The following is a 12,880-nucleotide window of genomic DNA, read 5'->3' as shown; positions in this document are numbered from 1 at the left end:
AAAAACGGGACTGTTTTTGTTTTATGGTTGGGGTATGATTGTATACTTGCTTATTTTCTAGAGAATGTCATCTACTAGGCAAGGAAACAAGAGGTCCCGGGAGAGGAGCGCTCCCATTCGTCAACCCGAGGTGATACCCGAGGTAGTGGAGTCTTCCGAGGAGGAGGACCTATCTCCTTTTGATGATTACCCTTTTGTTGAGTTCCGTGACAAGGAACAAAGGGACAGGTTCGAATTTTTTATGACAAAATCCATGAGTGCTACTAGATGTGTGGATAGGAAAATTTTACGAACCTTGAAGATTGATGATACTATGTTAGGCATGTTCGTTGAAATTGGTTTACAGCGTCTTTTTCTGCTTCATGAGTTGTCTTACCCTGCTCTAACCCTTGAGTTTTTAAGCTCATATGCCTACTTCCCCAGTGACCACCTTATTCGGTTTCGGTTGCTCAACGTGGAACGGTCTTTGACTTTTGACCGTCTTTCAGAAATTATGGGGATTGATAAACACACTGATGGTGATTTATATAATGCGAGTGGGATGTCTACAGTCCGATACTTTCCCTTGTTTACTGGCTATGCGGATGCAGATGTTAGTAGCATGTCTTTGTTGGATGTCCAACATGTCTGTCTTAGATTGTTTCTGCGGTATTTGAGTTACTTACTCTACGGGAGGCACGACAAGAGTAAGGCCTCCACCATTGAGGTCTTGATTCTTGCTAGTTACCTGAACCCATTTCGGGAGAGGACATTCCAGTTTTCTCCCCATGCTCTTGTGTGCTCTGCCTTTGACCGTATGATCGGGAGATATGGGGACTTAAATTTTGGTGCCCTCATCACTAGGATTGCTCAGGATGTATGTGATTTTCAGGGAGATGACCCTTACGAGCCCATGGATGACCATGAGCCCCTTGCTGATGATGACCATTTCCGTTATGACATCTCTTATATAGACATTAGGAATGGGAAGGACCATTACTGGAAGGTCCAGGGTGAGTTTTATATGCTTTTGCCGTGTGAACGTTTGCCGGCTGTGGGCCCTCTTGAGGAGAGTACAGCTAGGGAGAGACCCCCACCTGTTACTTATCTGATTCCTCAGGACCTCTTGGTCACTTTTTCCCGTTCCAGCACTACTACTACTACTGGTGGGCGTCGGAGACGTCGGCAGCCTGCCACCCACTTGTCTGGCTCTTTCCAGCCTACTCCTCCTCCTCCACCTCCTACAGCTTATCCTACTCAGGGTTATCATTTTGACCCAGTTATTGCACGAGAGGTGAGGTTACATGAGGGCATCAACACCGCCTTGACTGAGCGGCGCATGTGGGAACAGATGGAGGCTATGACTCTAGCTTCGGGGGGACAGTATACGGGTGTGACTCTTAGCTACTACACCACTCCCGGTGATGATAGCCGAGTTTTCCACCTCTATGGAGTGACTCCCACTGAGTTTGGACAGTTTAGTACTGATTATGGTGCCTTGGGTCGTCCTTTCTACACTCCGGTCCGTCCCCATCAGCCTTTTTCTGTTTTTCCTGAAGATGTTGGTGTCCCTTTATCACAGCGGGGATAGTTTGGTCAGTTTGGAGCTTCCACTTCTGCTGCTGCAGCTTTCCCAGGAGGTGTCCGTTCTGGTGGCCGTTCTAGTGGTCGTTCTAGAGACCGTGGTCGACATGGTGGTCGTCTTAGAGGCCGTGGTACCCCTGCTCCTGACCCTGAGCTGCTGTCTTTGTATAATGAGATTGATGATTTTGATGATGCTGCCCTTGATGATGATGGAGCTTAGTAGTGACAGCTGGTCACTACACCCCTCTTTCCAAATGGTTTGGGGAGGCTACTTGCATTCAAATTTGGTATTATCTTTCCTGTTTTTTGTTTTATTGCATTTCTTATTTTCCCCTCTTTCCTTTGTTAGTTGTGTCCCATAGGTTGCTGGATTTTTGTGTGACTGCTATGCTGTAGGCGTCACAATGAGGACACTGTGACATTTAGGTTTGGGGGAGTGTGTTTATTTCTGTTGTGTGTTTTTATTTATTGTTGTGTGTGAAAAATTCAAAAAAAAAATTGAAAATTTTATAAAATACAAAAACATGTTTTATTTATTTTGAGTCGAGTCTTGGTGAACTGTGTAGCAATGATGATAATGTGCTTTGTCTTTACATTTGAGTCCCATATAGTTGTCCATGTACATTGTTTTGACCTGTTAGCTATGATGAACAAAGTTCTTTACTCAAGTCTTGATCGTCACAATATGCCTTATGCCGAGTAGATTTGACTTTATTTTGTTGGTAAACCACTTAAATTTCTGAGGTCTTTAGAGCTTCCTAGGCCGGGAACATTAATAAATCGGTCTCATTGTTATTTAGGCTGAAGAGTGTGGTCTCCTTATGGAATATGTAATATCAAACTGCATAAGTGTGACATTAGTTTCTTAGCTTTTGCGCTTTCATATGATTGAGTACATGAGGAAAGGCGGTTCTTATTGTTCAAATATGCCATACATTACCCAGTTTTTGTTAGCCCGTTTGAACCATGTAGCCATTTTATGCCCTATTTATTAGCTACATTCCAGAATTTGCCTACCTTTTTCGGGACATCGCGATTTTTGCTTGAGTCTTTATTGTTATAGCTGCTTTGGTTGGGTTGGGACTTTTATTGTCATGTGGGTAGTAGCTATCTTTTTGTAGCAATTGTGTGACCTCCTATGTTGAAAAAGAAAATATTATGAAGCAATGAAAGAAGAAAGAAAGAAAAAAAAAAGAAAGAAGAAAATTTTCGAAAAAGCACAAGAAAAAGAAAAAAAAAAGAAAAAAAAAAAGAAAAGGAAAAATGCTTGCTTCATTAAGTTTTGTTAGGAGGTCGTGAGTGGTAATTACTGGAGTCTAATGCACATTTGGAGAGCGTTTTCATTCTCTCATATTTTGTCAAAGTTGAGATAATTTCTCCAGTTGGATGATTGTTCTATTTATTATTAGATTTGGCTATTGGTTTAGCGCTGCGACTACCGTCTGAGCCTCACATACCCATACGTGCTTTTGCACAAGCCACTTCTATACCCATGCCACTTTACCACCATTATGTCCTTGATACATGTACTCGGTCTATTTTGTGAATGCGCACTAGTTGGAGAATCTTCTATCACATTAGATTGCATGCATATTTCATAAGTTGAGTGAGTGTCTTTATTCTTTCTATCTTACATATATCTCACCCCTTATGAGTGCATGAGTGAAACCGCGAGAATCCAACAAAATTGTCTTGCAAGGTTGAAAAGCATTTGGCTGAGTCTCGGTATCATGTCACATCTTGAGTAAGAGCTGCGCTAGTCTATTACTCGTGCCCTTAAATTTGTTTTAATGGCACAATTTTTGGTCATTACTTTGTTAAAGGTATGGATAGCTGGGATTTGTATGTGCCTAGACATTTGCTCTGAGTTATTCATTCACCATATGTTTGCTGTCCTTTGTTTGATCTGATTGCTTTGCTTGAGGACAAGCAAAGGGTTGGTTTGGGGAGTTTGATGTACCACTTTTATATATACTTTTATAGCTCCTTTATACCATTTTATATACCGTTTCCGTGCCTTTATATTGTTTATATGCCTTATTTCAATGAATTGTCGATACTGCCGCTATTTTGTGTTTCAATGCAGAAATGACGCATTAAGAAGATAATCAAGCTAAGACGAGCAAAGCGGATATGGCATAGTATAATACACGAAGCATGGCACGAGGAACGAGAAAGCATGAAGGCTAGAAGTGAAAGAAAGGAGGAAAACAGCCTGTGAAGCTGGTTCCTCGATCGAGTCAGGGAGGGCTCGATCGAGCAGCCGTCCTCGATCGAGTCACCTCAGGCTCGATCGAGGAACCTCTCTGGCAGACTATTTTCCGGATTTTCCTAAAACAGTTATCTTTTGTTATAAATTAGAAACTCGTACTTATCATTAGGTTACGCTTTTATTTACTCTCATACAGTTGAATACTCTCTTGAGCCCTAAACTTTCCTTGCTACGGTACTAATCTTTCTTCAATTAATCATTCATTGTTTATGTTAATCGATCATTGTTCTGATTTTATTCTTTCAATTATGTCTTCAATTATGATTATTGTTGTTATTGTTATCATCATGAGTAGCTAATTTCCTCATCTAGGATGAAGGGGATCTAGGTTAATTAAAAGGGAAAATTGATTAATTGCTAGTGAAATCGCATAAGTTGTTGTTTGATTATTGTTCTTCTTCTAATTAATTAACTTAGGCCTGAGTTGTTAATTAGTGTAGCGAATTAATCCTTTCACCGACCGGGTTAGAATTAATATAGGCTGCGATAATCAAATAGATTGTATCTAATTATAGCGACCGCATGTTAGAATCGATCTAAAGGGCATAATTGAGTCGACCGATCTTATGACCTTAAACAGCTTGGTAGATCTAGCAATTGATTAATAGACCCCATATAATTGACCTAGTGAACCAGAAATCCTAGACCTTTAATATTATTGTTTAAATCTCTTTTTATTTCTCGCATTTAGTGGTTAGATAACAAAACAAAACAACCCCCAGAAAACGGTTACTTTAGACAATTTAAATATTTACAGACTTAATAATGAAAACAAAACATTGTAAAAGAGGTAAACAATGAGAGAGAAAGAAGAGAGAGAAACGCTCTAAAATTCTGAACCCTAATAATGACGGCAGTAAAGGCCACTCACAACCGCTTCTCTCCTCTGTTTTCATCACATAAAAATTCCACAAAATCTTCAAAAAACACCATTAATGCTACAGAAACAGGGTCTAGCTCATCTTCTGGTACTAAAGCTACACACTTTCGAGGTCCTACAGAAGCTGATGCACGAAAGACTCGACCTTTCCATGAAATCAATGGGATCCCTGTTCTTAACCTTGCAGAGGAAGCAGAGACTGCACCTACTGAGGGTTGGACGGTGATGCGTAATGGAAAGGCTATTCCTGTCATGGATACCATTCATGAGGAGGAAGAACTTACAGATCTGCTACAATTTACACCTGAGGATATCAAACCAGAGGTAGGTTTTTGGAGTAACTCTGTTTTTTGTTATATCTTGGGTGCTAACCCACCATGGGAAGTTGTGGAGAGTTTTGTCTATCGTGTCTGGGATGAATTTGGCATAGATAGAGTTTCCTTTCTGGATAATGGGATTTTTATTGTTAGGTTTACCAAAACTGAGAACAGGGATGCTCTTTTAAACGCAGGTTATTATCTCTTTGATAATAAGCCTGTTGTCATTAAACCCTGGCATGTTGATACTGATTTGGTCAAGGAGAAAATTGATGTAGTTCCTGTGTGGGTTCGTTTGTCTGGTATACCTTTGAAATTCTGGGGTAACTGTTTGCCTAGAATTGCTAATCTTGTTGGTCATTATGTTCACATGGATGGAGCAACTGCTGATAAGATTAGATTGAGTTATGCTAGGGTTTTAGTTGAACTTCATATGGACCAAAAATTGCCTGACAAAGTGATGTTCTTGGATGAGAAAGGCTTGAAAGTTATTGTTAATGTGGAGTATGAATGGAGGCCTATATCATGCACTAGTTGTAATGGTATAGGACATGATACCTCTCAGTGTAGGAAGCCAAAGAAAAAAGAGAATCAGGGGGGTAGGAAGAACAATGTATCCAAAACCATCAACCCTCCCCAGAAAATTTGGAGACCTGTCCAGAAACCTACACCTTCTGCTGATTTGTCCCCACCTATATTTACCCCTGACCTGTTCCCCCCCTCTTGAGCAGGTTAGAGCTACTCTTGTTGTCAAATCTACTCCTGCTAAGCAGATTATCAGGATGAATAGGCAAGGTGGTATGGTTGGTATAAGGTTGTCTGGCAAGTTTAGCCAATATACTTTTGTTGATGCCCTAAAATGTGCTGCTACTCCTGGAGGAGGGGTAGTGGAGAGTGGGAAGGATCCTCCTGATCCCAGTACCAATGCATAGCATTGGTTTCTGGAATGTTAGGGGTCTTAATGACCTGAATAAGCAGAAAGTAGTCAAATGGTTTATGCACAATCAGCAAGTTGGTCTCTTTGGTCTGTTGGAAACTAAGCTTAAATCTACTACTTTACTCAAGAGGGATACTTCTATTTGTGATGGTTGGAGTGTGACTACTAACTGCAGTTGGCATAAAGGAGGAAGAATTTGGATTTTTTGGAAGCCTCATTGTTTTGATATTCAATTTCTAGCATATGATGCTCAGTTTATTCATATGATGGTGCATTCTAAGTCTGATGGGAAGAAATTTTTACTGACTATGATCTATGCCTTTAATGGTCTTTATGAAAGAATTCCTTTATGGAGTTTCCTAAAGGGGGTGGCTCTTCATTGTAATGTGCCTTGGCTGTGGTTGGGTGACTTCAATACTGTACTGTCCCCTATTGAAAGGCTTGGAGGTAATACAACTGATGCTGAAATGGAACACTTCCAGGAGTGTGTTTCCTTATGTTGTATGGAAGATATAATAGCTACTGGTGCACTTTTTACCTGGACTAACAAGCAGAAAACTACTGATAGAATCTACAGTAGACTGGATAGAGCTATGGGGAATTTGGAGTGGATGGAGTTATTTGGGGATTACATTGCTCATTTTCACCCTGAAGGTTTATTTGATCACTGTCCTTGCACTTTGGTGGACAAACGTTTTGATATTGGTGGTAGGAAGAGCTTTAAATATTTTAACATGTGGGGTTCTGCTGATTGCTTCAAGGACAGTGTTAAGGGTATATGGGAGCATGTATATCATGGCACTAAAATGTTTTGTGTGGTTAAGAAGTTGAAAGCCCTTAAACCTGTACTGAAAGACATCAACAAACAATGCTTCTCTGACATTGAAAACAATACTAATATTGCCAGTCTTGCTCTGGAACAGATTCAGAAGGATCTTATGAGTAGTCCTGGTAATTGTGATCTAATTCAGAAGGAGATGGACCTGGCCTGTAACCTTAAGAAGCTTCTTACTGCAAGAAATAGCTTCTTATCTCAGAAGGCTAAGATTCAATGGTCTCTTGAAGGGGATTTAAACACCTCTTTTTTTCATCATACAATTAAGAAGAGATTAATGCTTAACAAAGTGTTTCAGATTGAGGACCAGAATGGCATCTTATGTACTGAGGGTGATGCTATTCAGCAAGCTTTCCTTGGGTATTATCAAGAGCTCTTGGGGACTCATATGGAGGTCACTGATGTCCAGGACCATGTTGTTGGCAGAGGTCCTTGTTGTACTAGTGCTCATTGGGCAATCTTGGATACACCCTTCACTGCAGCTGAGATCAAACATCGTTTTTTTAGTATTCCTAATGGAAAGTCACCTGGGCCTGATGGATTTACCAGTCAGTTCTATAAGGATGCTTGGGATATTGTTGGGGATGAGATTTGTGGAGCTATTGCTAACTTCTTTGATACTGGTAAACTTTTAACTCAAATCAATGCTACCAATATTACTCTGATTCCTAAGATTGATAGGCCAACTAGTGTTAAACACTTTCGACCTATTTCCTGCTGCAATGTACTGTATAAAGCCATTTCTAAACTCATGTGCACTAGACTGGCTATTATCTTGCCTGATATTGTGAGTAGGAACCAGGGAGCTTTTGTAAAAGGAAGATCTATTCTTGAGAACATTTTAATCTGTCAAGATCTCATTAGACTTTATAATAGGGGAATGGCATCCCCTAGATGTATGTTTAAATTGGATCTGCAAAAAGCTTATGACTCTATTGAATGGTCTTTTGTGGATCAGATGTTACAAGCTTTAAAGTTTCCTGACAAGTTTAGGCATTTGCTTATGGTTTGCATTACCTCTCCTACCTATACCCTTAGTTTGAATGGGGCTCAATTTGGTTTCTTCAAGGGGAAGAGGGGATTGAGACAAGGGGATCCTATTTCTCCTCTCATTTTTTGCATCTGTATGGAATACCTAACAAGGATTATGGCATATGCTACTGATAAATGGTACTTCAGATATCACCCATTATGTAAAAGCTTGAAGTTGACTCATCTTTTGTTTGCTGATGATCTCCTCATGTTCTGTAAGGGTGATTCCAGATCTATTATTTTGGTTCTTAGGGTCCTATCAACTTTTTCTGCTGCCTCTGGTTTAAAGGTGAATGCAGCTAAATCTGAGGTTGTGTTCAATGGAGTTTCTCAGGATTTAAAGCAAGACATTACTTCTATTTCTGGCTTTCAGGAAGGTACATTACCTTTCAAGTACTTGGGGATCCCTATCCAACCAGGGAGATTGACAAGGCATGACTGCAACATTCTTATTGAAAAGATTACTACAAGGGTCAAAAGTATGGGAGTTAGGAAACTTAGTTATGCTGGCAGGCTGGTACTCATAAATTCTATTCTTAATACCCTTCATAACTACTGGTCCTCCATCTTTTTAATTCCTAAATGTGTTATCAAAAGAATAGAGGCAATTTGCAGGAATTTTATGTGGAGTGGTGACAATGAGTATCACAGATGTCCTTTAGTGGCCTGGGACAAGGTCTGCTGTAGTAAGAAAGAAGGTGGCTTAAATATCAAGGAAGCTGGGGTGTGGAACATTGCAACTGTGGGAAAATTGGTTAATTGGATTTACACCAAGGCTGACAGGCTTTGGGTGCTCTGGATTGACCATGTTTATATGAAAGGGGCTGACTGGCATTCTTATTCTCCTCCTCCTGATTCTAATTGGAATTGGAGAAACATTTGTAGAATTAAAGATACTTTAAAAGCTGGCTTTGTGAATGGTCATTGGGTACCTAGTCCTAAGGGGTACTCTGTTGGGTCTGGATATCACTGGTTATAGGGACCACACCCCCCTGTCCAGTGGTATAAAACTGTTTGGGATAATTGGAGCGTGCCTAAGCACTCTTTTAATGGATGGTTAATCATGCAGAGGGGATTGCAGACCAGGGAGAAGTTGAAGCATTTGGGGATATGTACCAATGACAGCTGTGTCTTATGTGACCAAGCTGTTGAGACTCATTCCCATCTGTTTGGGTCTTGTAGTTGTAGCTCTCAAATTATTTCTGGAATAGAGCAGTGGCTGCAATTGCATTTCCAACACCAGAATGGATACTCTAAATTGCAGGAAGCTGTGTGCAGGATGGCTTGCTTGGCTTGCTGGTACTACATCTGGCAGGAAAGGAACACTTGTAGATTGAACCTTACTCTTACTCTCCCTGCTAAGAAGATTACTGAACTGAAGAATTGCATTCGAGCTCGTCTGTTACATAAGATCAGTCCTAGAATGCCTAATAGGGATAGAGATTGGCTGCAACATTTAGATATTCATTTGTAATGATCTTAGATTGTTGCAGGTTGTAGTGGCTCAAAAAACTGTAATCCATATCCTATTTTATTGTGATTTAATAAAAGCTTACATTATACCAAAAAAAAAATATTTACAGACTTAGCTTTTACCGCCTCCCTGTGGATTCGATACCTGTCTTACTGCTAGCTATTCTTGTTAGTCCTGAGATTGTTTTACTTTGATTTGGTGATACGACTTTAGCCACATCAAACCCTTAGAAGAATCTAAGGAGGAAGAAGAAATGAAAGAAATTGAGGAAGAAATGTCGAGCCTATGCGCAGCCTGCGCAATCCAGCGCAGCCTGCGCAGCACCCCAGCGCAGCCTGCGCAATTCCCAGCTTGCCTAAGTCTTGTTTTTCCTCTTCTTCTTATGAATACCAAGCCAAATTCCTTCCCCTAGAGGCCTCCCTTGAAAGACCACTCCCATCCATTATAAAACCACCCACTCCCAATCTAAAACCACTTCCCGACCACTTGAAATACATTTTTCTTGGGGAAAACAACACTCTACCCCTCATAATCTCAAACCAACTTGAGGATGACCAAGAAAAGAGATTGGTGGATGTATTGCACAAATACAAGGAAGCTTTTGGGTGGAGCATTGCGGATCTTAAGGGGATAAGCCCAAGCGTATGCATGCACAAGATCTGGTTGGAGGGAGAAGCAAAGCCGGTTAGGCAACCACAAAGATGATTGAACCCACCAATGATGGAAGTCGTTAAAGAAGAGATCATCAAATTACTCCAAATGAGAATCATCTACCCCATTAGCGACTCTCAATGGGTAAGTCCCACTCAATGTGTACCTAAAAAGGGTGGTGTGACGGTAATCGAGGGCAAAGAAGAAGCTTTAATTCCCACTCGGATTCTAACCGGGTGGCGAGTTTGCATCGATTATCGCCGCCTAAATGCCGTGACATTCAAAGACCATTTCCCTTTACCCTTTCTAGACCAAATGTTAGAGAGGCTAGGGGCAAAGGAATTCTATTGTTTCTTGGATAGGTACTCCGGGTACTTTCAAATCCTCATACGCCCGGAGGATCAATCCAAGACAACATTCACATGCCCTTTTGGAACATATGCATACCGAAGGATGCCCTTCGGTTTGTGTAATGCTCCGGGTACATTTCAACGGTGTATGGTGAGTCTTTTCTCGGATCTTGTAGAAAGAGTCTTAGAGGTCTTCATGGACGACTTCACCGTCCATGGAGACAATTTTGAAGCTTGCTTGGACCACCTAGCTATGGTCCTATCACGATACACGGAAACACACCTTGTGTTGAATTCCGAGAAATGTCACTTTATGGTTAAAAGCGGCATCGTGTTAGGACACATAGTCTCAAAGAGAGGGATTGAGGTGGATGTGGCTAAGGTTGAAGTAATAAAAACCTTGCCATATCCCACTAATACTCGGGAGATAAGGTCGTTCCTAGGTCACGCGGGCTTCTACCGTCGATTTATTAAGGACTTTTCCAAGATTGCTTACCCCTTGTGCAAGCTTTTGCACAAGGATGTGGAGTTTGTTTTTGATGATGCTTGTAGGTTAGCATTCGATTCATTGAAGGAAAAGCTTGTGACGGCCCCGATAATTCAAGCTCCAAGATGGGACCTCCCTTTTGAAATCATGACCGATGCTAGCGATTATGCCCTTGGCGCGGTTTTAGGCCAAAGGGAAGGGAAGGTAGCTCATGTGATACAATATGCTTCTTCACTTTTAAATGATGCTCAACGGAACTACACCACCATGGAAAAGGAATTCTTGGCGGTGGTGTATGCCATTGAAAAGTTTTGGGCTTATCTCTTGGGTGCCAAGGTCATTATTTATACCGATCACAAATCCATAAGACAACTTGTAGACAAGAAGGACACCAAAGCAAGGCTAATGAGATGGGTTCTTTTGTTGAGTGAATTTGACATCGAGATCAAGGACAAGAAAGGAAGTGCTAATGTGGTAGCCAATCATTTGAGTAGGCTTCACATCAACGAGGATCTAGTGAAGACCATGGGAGTGGTGGACGGTAGCTTACCATATGAGTCTTTGTATTCTATGAAAGCCGTTGAGCCTTGGTATGCTAACCTTGTCAACTACATGGTGACTAGAAAATTTCCCACATCCTTATCTTCAAGCCAACGCCATAAGTTGAAGAGTATCTCCCGTTACTTCATATGGGATGACCCCTACTTGTGGAAAATGTGCCAAGATAACATTATCCTACGTTGCATCCCGGATGTGGAAATCCCTTCAATCCTTCAACATTGTCATGAGTATGCTTGTGGAGGGCACTTTGGTCCTCAAAGGACCTCCCGTAAGATCTTGGAGTGTGGGTTATATTGGCCTAATATTTTCCGGGATGCCCAAGCTTATGTAAAGACGTGTGATCGATGTCAACGATGTGGCAACATTTCTAGAAGGCACGAGATGCCTCAACAACCTATCCTCTTTTGTGAAGTGTTTGATGTGTGGGGGATCGACTTCATGGGTCCCTTTCCAAATTCCAATGGATTTCTTTATATCTTACTTGCGGTTAACTATGTCTCGAAGTGGGTGGAGGCAATCCCCACAAGAGTTGATGATGCAGAAACCGTGTCTAGCTTTATTCAAAGCTTCATCTTCTCAAGATTTGGTTTCCCAAAGGCTATCATAAGTGATCGGGGGACGCATTTTTGCAACCGGATCATTCAAGGATTGTTGAAGAAATATGGAGTCCTTCATAAGGTCTCCACCGCTTATCACCCTCAAACAAACGGGCAAGCAGAAGTGTCCAATCGTGAGATTAAAGGGATCCTTGAAAAAACGGTGAACCCGGACCGGAAGGATTGGAGCAAGCGGTTGGATGATGCACTATGGTCATACCGCACGGCTTATAAGACTCTTATTGGCATGTCTCCCTATCGTCTCATATATGGGAAGACATGCCATCTCCCGGTGGAAGTTGAGCACAAGGCCTATTGGGCTATCAAGTCCTTCAATCAAAGTGTGGATGAAGCGGGGTTGCACCGGAAGTTGCAAATTCAAGAAATGGAGGAAATCCGGTTAGACTCTTATAACAACGCCGCGATCTACAAGGAAAAAGCTCGGATATGGCATGACAAGATGATATCCCGAAGAAGATTTAAGGAAGGAGACAAGGTCCTTGTGTTCCAAAATCGGTTCAAACTTTTTTCGGGCAAGTTGCGATCCCGGTGGTTCGGTCCTTACATTGTCAAGAAGGTACATCCCCATGGGGCGGCGGATGTAGAAACTCCCAACTCGGGAAAGTTGATCAAAGTTAATGGACAACGAATCAAAGTTTACCATGAAGGGATGCAAGGCCTTGAAGAAGAAGAAGAGATTCGATTGGAGGATCCCGTTTACCAAGATTAAATCTCATGAAGCATTATGTCGAGCCATCGACATTAAATAACGGGAAATTTGTAAATATTCTATCTCAATTTAATTGCTTTCCTAGTGTAGTTCATTACCTCAATTTGTTTTCCTTGCATGTTAATTTCGTTTAACTAATTTAATTTGCATTGACATTTAAAAAGCACTTGAGGTTTATTAAGTGATGTAGTGATT

Source organism: Silene latifolia, unplaced genomic scaffold, assembly GCF_048544455.1.
Source record: "Silene latifolia isolate original U9 population unplaced genomic scaffold, ASM4854445v1 scaffold_20.1, whole genome shotgun sequence".
Lineage (NCBI taxonomy): Eukaryota > Viridiplantae > Streptophyta > Magnoliopsida > Caryophyllales > Caryophyllaceae > Silene > Silene latifolia.
The sequence above is the reverse complement of the archived record's forward strand: the minus strand, read 5'-3'. Positions refer to the sequence as shown.